This window comes from Microtus ochrogaster, unplaced genomic scaffold, assembly GCF_000317375.1.
Source record: "Microtus ochrogaster isolate Prairie Vole_2 unplaced genomic scaffold, MicOch1.0 UNK5, whole genome shotgun sequence".
NCBI lineage: Eukaryota > Metazoa > Chordata > Mammalia > Rodentia > Cricetidae > Microtus > Microtus ochrogaster.
Window position 1 is genome coordinate 9470306 of NW_004949103.1, and position 9374 is coordinate 9479679.

A 9374-nucleotide genomic window follows, 5' to 3' on the forward strand; every position below is an offset into this window, starting at 1 on the left:
GTCAGGGAGTCGCTATGATTCTCCCACGCCAGACAGACGCAGGTTAAGATCATTCCTGGTAAGCCAGCTTGTGTGCTACAAAGATTAATAGAAATGGGTTAGATTAATATGTAAGAGCTAGTCAATAAGAGGCTGGAACTAATGGGTCAGGCAGTGATTAAATGAATACAGTTTCCATGTAATTATTTCGGGTATAAAGCTAGCCGTGCAGGCGGCCAGGTGCTGGGGACGCAGCTCTGCCGCTCCTTATTTCAACAGCACTCGGTCCTTGATCTAGGTGGTGGCAGCAGCATTGGTCATAGACTATGAGTAGATTATGGAAAGATGGGCACCCCGAGTTCCTCAGGCCTGGGGTCCGTCATTCAGCTTCACAGTCGGAGAAACTAGAACTTAAGCAAAGACCCCCTTGACCAAATGAGAGGCAGGAGGGAGAGGAAAGCTGCAGGTATGTGGGTGAGTGAAACCATGACGTTAGCCAAATTGATTGTTCTTCCTGGTTCTCGAGTTCTACGCTTTGAAATGAAACACATTATAAGAACATGCATCAGCAAAAGTCAGTCTTCATGCAAAGCCTGTCATGCCATCCATCCGCAGAAAGTGTGATGCTACATATGCGTGTGTATGTGTGTATGTATTTACTTACATATATACACACACACACACACACACACACACACACACAAAGCCTATAGCTCTTGTCTTCGTTTCCCTCTCCTGTGAAAATTCTAATCTTCTTCCATCCTTCTGTCTGGGTGCTGTTGAGAAAGGATTTCTCTGGTCTCCATTGCCCAATTGGTTATTGGGCTCCCATTTCCAAGGACAGCTATCCTGTACCCTAGAGGGAAAAGTGTCAAGGAGAGGCCAGGAACACTTTGAAGGCAGGCTGAGCCTGTTCTCACTTGCTCTACCATTAGTATGTGTTATCCTCTGGGTCCAGTCCGTCACATTTCCGCATACTTGCCCAAGTTTCAATTATGCGTACGTAATGAAGGCCCCATAGAAACCGAAAGGACAGCAGGGGTGGCACAGCATGGAATATGCTACCTCATGGAGGTCCTCAAAGGGTGGCAGGCAAGGAGGGCTTGGGATGCCAAGCATCTTCTCAGTCCTCACTCTGGACGTCTCTCAACTGTAGTCCTCATTACATCCACTATAATAAGTAGCAAATGTCTTTTTCTGTCCACGATTCCAGCAAGTTAGTAGACTCTAAAGAGGGATCGCTAATGTGTAGGTTATCATCAGTAGTACAGACTAAGCGAGCTGGGGCTCATGTAGGATCTAGACGTCTTGGGAACAGGGTCCTCAGCCTGTGAGATATGATGTAGTTGTCATCATGAAGAATGGCAAAGCAGAACTGGACTAGACAAGCTGGGCTGGAGACCGCAGCAGAGCTATTTGACTGCCAATGGGAAAAGCCCCCAGCCCTCCCCAAAGCCCATGACTTGCGTGGTCATGAGAGTGGTGAGCACCATGGGTGCTGAGCTGGGGAAGATTGCTTTTTCCATCGCCATAGTGAAGGGCTCACTGAGATGGTGACTTGCCAGCTACCCCACACAGAGCCCTGGAGAGTAACTGGGAAGCCGTCGTCAGACTTCCAGTTCATTTCAAAGCAGTCAGATGCAGCTGTGTCAGACAAAGACGGTAAACTCCTAACACAATTTTTCCCCAAGAAAGAAAGTGTTCTGCCTTGTGCCTCCAGCTCAGCATTGGAAAATGACTAGCATCAGTAAAGCGCTGGGTTTGGCTAGCAGCCAAGCACCGAAATATATTAAGGAGGTAGCTAAGACGAGTCTCCCAACATCCATTCTCCCTGCTTTCCTTTTTCATAGAGACTTTGAACAAAGCAGACTTCCTAGAGCAAAGATTATATTTTCCAACTTTCTCTGCAGCTACGTGTGCCTGTAACTAAATTCAGGCCAAATGGAAATAGTCTCAGAGGAAAAGAGCCCACCCCGCCCCTTTCAGTTCTTCCTTCTATCTGCTAATCCAAATCTCGTTTGATGGCTGCACCTCTAAAGTCATTGTGGTCCAGCAGTTGATATTGAAAACAATAATTTTACACAAACCAGCCTATGAAAACGGTAGGTGCCTGATGCAACAGGTCCCTCTAGCCCTGCACTGGCTTTTTTTTTTAACAGCTGGGGACACAAATGACCAACTTCCTAGGGACCTAGGCACAGTCATGAAGAGTTTTCTATTATTTGTGACCAAAGTTCCTCATGAGTAATGCAATTCTAGTGTATCTCACTCAGTGGAAGCATGAGGGTTCTGTGTGAGCCTTTGTCTTTGTTCACATGTTACACATGTTCACGTAATGTATTTTAGATTTCTTTGTCACCCCAAACCACAGATTCGTCACTTGGATCAGGTCCAGTCACAACTGCTCCACAGTTGATAAAAATAAGAGTTTCTGGAGGGACAGAGGATGGGATCCCAAACAGGGCAGTACAAGCCCATCTCCTCCTTCCATGCATCTGTCTGTCCTGCTAAGTCAGCAGTGAGTGACCCTCTGCCAGGCCCTTTTTAGTGTCTGACTTAACCCTCATTGACTGAACAATGATGGGGACAGTACTTTTGCTTCCAGATAAGAAAACTGAGGGTCAGGAGGTAAGGAAATGAAAGACTAAAGATGAGTCTGTCTTTTTTGAGCCAGTATTCTATATTTAGAATTATGTTTTTTAATTATCCAGTGTAGCTCCATTTGATGTGTTGCATTGAGCTGCTCCAACAAGGTAGGTGATCCACAGGTCTGAAAAATGCCCCATTCCCATGATGGAGTGAAGAGAGGTTAAACTAGCCAGTCTGAGGACTGTTATCGGTGGTTGCTCTTGAGGGAAAGCCCCAACCAAGCAAGCGGGAAAAAACAACAATTGCCAACGAACCGGGAACCCAAAATTGGCCGGGGGGAAACCCCAACCACCTAGATCCACCATTACAGCTGGGAAGGGAAAATACAAGTCAAGGACACAGAACACTGTAACTGCGCCTACTTCTACCACCTTATCAGCTGTGTGTCCTCAAGAAGATTGGTTGACATCTCTGAGCCACAGATGAGCTCAAAAATGAACTCTGCATGCTTTCCTATGCTTTTCTTTTTCTCGTGACCTTAATTTAGACCTGGTCAGAGCTTGACAGGACAGTGCTATTGAGAGTGCTCAGATGATATTGCACACTCGGTGGGAAATCAGCCGCCCTCCGCGAGGCCTCCTCTGCTGACTAGTTTTTAATCAACTTGACACAAACTGAAGACACCTAGAAAGGAAGAGCCTGGCTGAGGATTTCCTTTCGTCAAATGCAGCAGGAGGCAAGCTTGTGGGGCATACTGATCGATGAGAGCTATGGGAAGGTCCACGTCACTATGGATGAGTGCACCCCTGATCATTCTGGGTAATATAAGAAATTAAGCTAAGCAAGTCAGGAAGCAGCTTTCCTCTACCATCTCTGCTTCAGCTCCTGCCTCCAGGCCCCTTCCTTGAGCCGCTGCCCTGACCAACTCTGGATGATGATGCACTGTAACGTGTCAGTAGAAACAAATGCTTTCTCTCCCCCACCCCCCTCGCTCAGTTGCTATTGGTCATAGCACTAGGAAGCCAACTAGGACTGAGACTTGTCCCAGAGAAGTGGGCATTTACTGTGAGAGACCTAGCTGTGCTTGGGGGGGGGGGCAGATGGTGACGTGTTTAGAGTGCTGGGCTAGAAAAGGCTTTGAGTACCTAGAACTGAATGTGTTTCTCTGTGGGAACTTGGAAAAGAAGATTAAAAAATATTCAGATGCTTGTGAAATTTTAAAGGGAAGTTGGAGAGCCCCTCAAAGATTAGATCTGGGGTGTTCATGTGAGATTTTAAATTAATAACCCTTATTTTCTGGTCTGTTGGAATTGAAGAATCAACTGGGATTAACAAGAGACCAGTACCACTGAAGTATAACACCTTTGTGTTACTGGGACAATCTCTACTGGTTAGTTGTGACTGAAATTCTGCTATGATTAATAAGAGCCAAGAATGGCTAAGGTGAAATCTTCCAGGGTGTTTTTCCCAGGATCGGGACACAGAACCATGGTCTGGAGGACCAAGGCTGCATTTCAATCTGGGAGCTAAATTTCTTAATGTGTAAGAGTCTCCCAAATGGTACTGATTTTGGACACATGAGAGCTACATGGTTGAAGGGGGTCAAGGAGAACAGCTGAGGTTTGACACTGTGTGGCAGGATCGGAGTCCCTGTAGAGAGGCTGGGGAGGTCACTGAGAAAGGTGTACCCTCAGTGGCAGCAGAGATGCAAGGCTATTGAAGACTCTGGAACCAAGGGATGTTCGCTAACAACAGTGGCGGGTGTGAAATCGAGCCAGCTTGATCCTGTGCAGACCAACTATGTGATGAAATTGGAAGGGCCAGAGAAGTAAACTGTTCAAGTCTTTTGGACCCCAGAAAACAGTAAATCCCAGGTACCAGCCACTTTGGGACTTTGATTTTGCTTTGATATGAAATATACCCTGGTTTTTTCCCCTTGGAATAGAGTATTTAACTTACTTTGAGTGTTACAGGAGCTCATGGTTAAGACCCTGGGCTTTAGAGGGATTAAAGTTTTAAAGTGTTGCAATTCTTTAAAAGTTGGAACTTTTGCCTGGCGGTGGTGGTGCACGCCTTTAATCCCAGCACTTAGGATGCAGAGGCAGGCGGATCTCCGTGAGTTCGAGACCAGGTCTAGTTCCAGGACAGGCTCCAAAGCTACAGAGAAACTCTCTCGAAAAACCATTAAAAAAAAGTGGAACTTTTAAAGTTGGACTTTGTTTCCTATTGTTATACTAGCGCTAAGTGTTGAGGGTAAACAAGAAAGGAAAAATTATGCTTTAGTATAGTGTAGGAGGTCCTTCTGTATTTGTGTTGATTTCATTGGTTGAATAAGGAAGCTGCCTTGGCCTTTTGATAGGGCAGCCCTTAGGTGGGAGGAGTAGAAGAACAGAATGCTGGGAGAAAGAAGGCAGGCAGAGAGAGCCACCATGGAGTTGCCAGAGTCAGACATGCTGAATCTTTCCTGGTAAGCCATGACCTCATGGTGACATACAGATTAATAGAAATGGGTTAATCAAGATGTGAGAGTTAGCCAATACAAGGCTAGGGATAATGGGCCAGGCAGTAATTTAATTAATACAATTTCCATGTGGTTATTTCAGGGCTAAGCTAGCTGGGTGACAGGACGCAGCCCGCCGCTCCTCTTACTACATTAGTAGTGATATAAACTTGTGTGTCAAGTTTATAAGGGGAGACTTGTGAGGGTTAGTCTTTGTAACATGCCACAAACTAGAGCACCTGGAAAGAGGGAACCTGAATTGAGAAATTGCCTTAGTTAAAATGGCCCATGGACATGCCTCTGAGTCCTTGTCTGATTGTTAATTGATGTGGGAAGGCCCAGCCAACGGCAGACGTTGCCTCCTCTGGGCAGGCGGTCCTGAGTTGTATAGGAAATCAAGCTAAGCAAGCCAAGGAGCACTAGCCAGAGAGCAGCAATTGTCTACTGTTCTGCTTCAGGTCCTTCCCGGGCTTGCCTGGATGATGGCGTGTAACTGTTGAGTGTAATATAAACCCCTTTCCTCTCTAGGTTGCCTTTGGTCAAAGTGTTTATCATAGCAATAGGAAGCAAACAAGGACATCCTTAAAATAATTCACAAAATAAGTAACAGGCTCCAGTTGCTTGTTTCCTTTTTTAAAAGAGAAAAGACATTCGAGAAGAAACGGTTGCATGGAAATAGTCACCACCATCTCTTTTTGCTCCTCCTTTTGTTTTTTTGTTTGTTGTTTTGTTTTTTTGGTTTTTTTTTCTCTCAAGAGCATCCTTTTCAAACAAGTCCACAGAAACAGGTGTCCAAGCTTGTGTGCGTATGAGCTGACACCATGACCACTCCATGGCAAGGTTAAGGGGGATGTCTCTGACGTGAGAGACAGAACAGCCAGAAGCTTCTGGGAGAGTCCAGAGAAAGAAGACTGAACAAGGCTCGCAGACTGTGGCCAGGGCTCTCGTGAGAGAGGAGAGAACAGCACGTGCTGGCTAATAGAGGAAACAGTGAGAACAGCAGGGTGCAGCATCAGGAGGGCTAGGGAGGCCTGGTGACAATAACAGGGCTATAAGGAGCATGAGCGGCTGGGAGGAAGGAGGCCCAGGGCGGAATGCCAGCAAGGAAGTGTAGCAGGCACTTCGGTATGCAAATAGGCACCACAGGTCGTCACATGCCCCTTCTGCCAGGGACAAGGTTGGTAGAAGGGAACTGGCTTCATAAGTTCCCGAGGAATGCTGGCTTTTATCTAACTGCCAGAAATCCTTCTATAATTCAGACTGAGCCGAGTTCTGGCTATTTTGTCTGTCTTTTGGAGTCTGGGAAATTGGGTTCTCCTTTGGACCAGAAATAACCCAAGGTCAATGATTAACTGAGCGACCAGCCAGAGCTCCAGTCTGATCAGGAGATATGGTCCTATAGGTTGGCGTGGGGTCAGAAACAAATATTTTCGTTTGTGTGTTTGCTTGTTTGTTATGATTTTGTTTCTGAAAGGGGGGGTCTCAAGCAGCCCAGGCTAGCCTCAAACTCACTTAGTAGCCAAGAGTGAGTGATATCAAATGGCTAATCCTTCTGTCTCTACCCTGAGTACTGGGATTACAGGTTTGTATCACCACACTCAGGTTTTGCAGTTTGGAGGATTTGGAACTCAGGGCTTTGTGTATATTAACAAGCACTCTATCTGAGCCAACCTCCAAAGGCCAGAAGTAAGTATTCTTTGAAAATGTCTTAGGCTGTGGGGAATATTCAGGAACACTTACAGAGCAGGTAGCTAGGGAACTTTTAATATATTTGGGGAAACTTGAGTTCCAGAAAAACTGTGTATCTCATTTATGAACTATGTAAAGCTACGACTAAACCATGGCTTGCTGGGGCATAAAGAAGTCAGAATGAAGCTGTGCTTGGTGCCTCACACCTGCAGGATCACGTGGAAGGTTGTGGAGCATGTTTTCCCAGAGTTCAAGGCTAGCAGGTTTCATGGATTGGAAGCTACGTGGTAAATTTTAGGCTAGCCTGTACCAGAGAAAAAGACTCTAACTCGCAAAGAGGAAGGTAGAACGAACAGAGGGATAAACAGAAAATTAGAATCAGGTGTTTTTAGCCCTGATTTTTCCCATGACATTGGGCAAGTGTTGGACACCAAATGTTCAAAGACTCAGGACAGTAGATTCATAAGCCTGGGCGCCTGGCCTAAGTGCTTCCCGGATCAAAGGGACTCCAACTGGCTCTTAGCAGTTGGGCACGGAAGGGGAACCCAACAGATGGAAGGGATGCTTACATGTAAGAAGTAGACCAAAATGGAAGTGAGGGGTTGCAGGGGCACTGAGTTCACCTGGTCCACTATTCTGCAAGCTGCAGGCTGTTCTCCTGAGACAAGATGGCTGAGGACGCAGAGGCTCAGGACGATTCAGTCGGGTGATGAGGCAGAGGAGAGTGTTTTGGGCATTGGAGCAGGTGTGCAAGGCCATGGAGGCATCAGAAACATCGACCTCCAGAGAGTCAGGAGAAGGATTGTATATGACAGGTTATATGAGGAAAAATGCTCAATGGTATATGCAGGCTCTCAGAGGTCCCCAGGCTCTGTCCTAACTGTAAGGGAAGGGGCAGGGGTCTGAAGAGAAGGTCAGCTATGGCGATGCCTAAGATACACTTGTGAGTTTTCATCTGCAAATGCGGGTTCTCAGACATTCCCTGCTTTCTCTTTGTCCATTTGTGGTCTGAGTAGTGGCAAACGCCTTTAATCCCAGCACTCAGGAGGCAGAGGCAGGCGAATCTCTGTAAGTTTGAGGCCAGTCTGGTCTACAGAGCGAGTTCCAGGACAGGCTCTAAAGCAACACAGAGAAACCCTGTCTTGAAAAAACATTAAAAAAAAAGACTTAATCTAAACTGACATCATGATGCTATCAAAATGGACTGTCACCTTTTGCTCTACAACCATCGATGGACTTTATGCCCTCTCTTACAGGGCATAAAGTCCAAAGTGCACTGTGCCTAGTGTTCCCAACTCCCACGCTTTCTGCCTTCAGCTACACAGCAGCCACCCTCCCTCCCCACTGCCCCTAAACGCTCAGTACCCATCCTTTCTGTGTCTGCACGGAGCATCTCCATACCCAAAGGCCTCTCTGACCTTTGCTTATTAGGTCTTCACTCTCTGTCCCTCTGGGCCACTGTGTTCTCCTTTAATGTAGTAACCGTATGCACACATCCTTCTGGCTCCTTCTCAGGAGCCCCTGTTAGAAGCAAGCTCCAGAGCAGGGGACTTAACCCTCCAGTCTCTGCTGTTGCCCCAGTGTCTGGTATGGAACCTCAGACAGTGTTTGTTGTTATCTGTGGCTGAATAATTCCCCAAGTGTACACTGAAAAGCTGAAAGAATAGAATTGCTGCAATATAGCGTTGGGCATGGCAGAGCGCTAACTGGTCCATGTCTGCCCCATGCTCCTTGCAGACTCCCAGTTTGAAGCTTGTTCCAGGGAAGAACTCTCTAACGCTCCCACTCAACCCCTAAAAGCGGCTGTCTTGTCCTCACCCAGCACGTATGCTATTTTAGCCAATGACGATGCCAGTTGTTGGCTGTTTCCCCAGCTGAGGGTAGATGTCGCCACCTTGTAGCGGAGATGGTTTGTTTGGAGGTCGGCCCTTCTTGGGGCTTGTCACTGCACCTGTGTCTCCAAACACTCTGAACTGTGTGGTCAGAACCTCCAGATGTGATGAGCACACCAGGTGGCACAAGAAGTGTGTCAGGCCCGTTGTGAGCCGAAATCGTTTTGTAGGGAGAGAAGGGGTTAATGCTCTCTGGATGCTTGACTGCTAGGCTTTGCCCTGCTGACCCAACAGGCTCAATGCCCCTTGGCTTGTGGGCTCAGGATGGTGCTAGGAGAACCTGCTGACTTCCCTTCTCATCAAAGGTCATGCCGCACTCCATTTATAGTGGAGAGGCACCAGTCGGGCTTCCTGAAGTCCTTTCCACTCCTCCCCCATCCCCTCTTTTGAACTCACAGAGACTTAAGAAGTGGGGAGGTGCAAGCTTCTATAGGAGGATGGGCTCACAACCGCCAAAGGGCCTTTTAAAATATCCTGGCTGACGTCGCTCAGTTGGTAGACTGCTTGTCCAGCACGAAGCTGTGTTTGATCTCCAGTAATGTACAAACCATTGGTAGAGACACACATCTTTAAGGCCAGCGCTCAGGAGGTTGAGGCAGCAAGATCTGAGAGGACTTGCAAATTTCAAGGTCATGTAAATTTCAGCTATAGAAGAATATGTTTCTAAAAACCAGCGTTTTCCTTAGATCATTTCTTTCTTCCCTCCCTCTCTCCCTCCCTCCCTC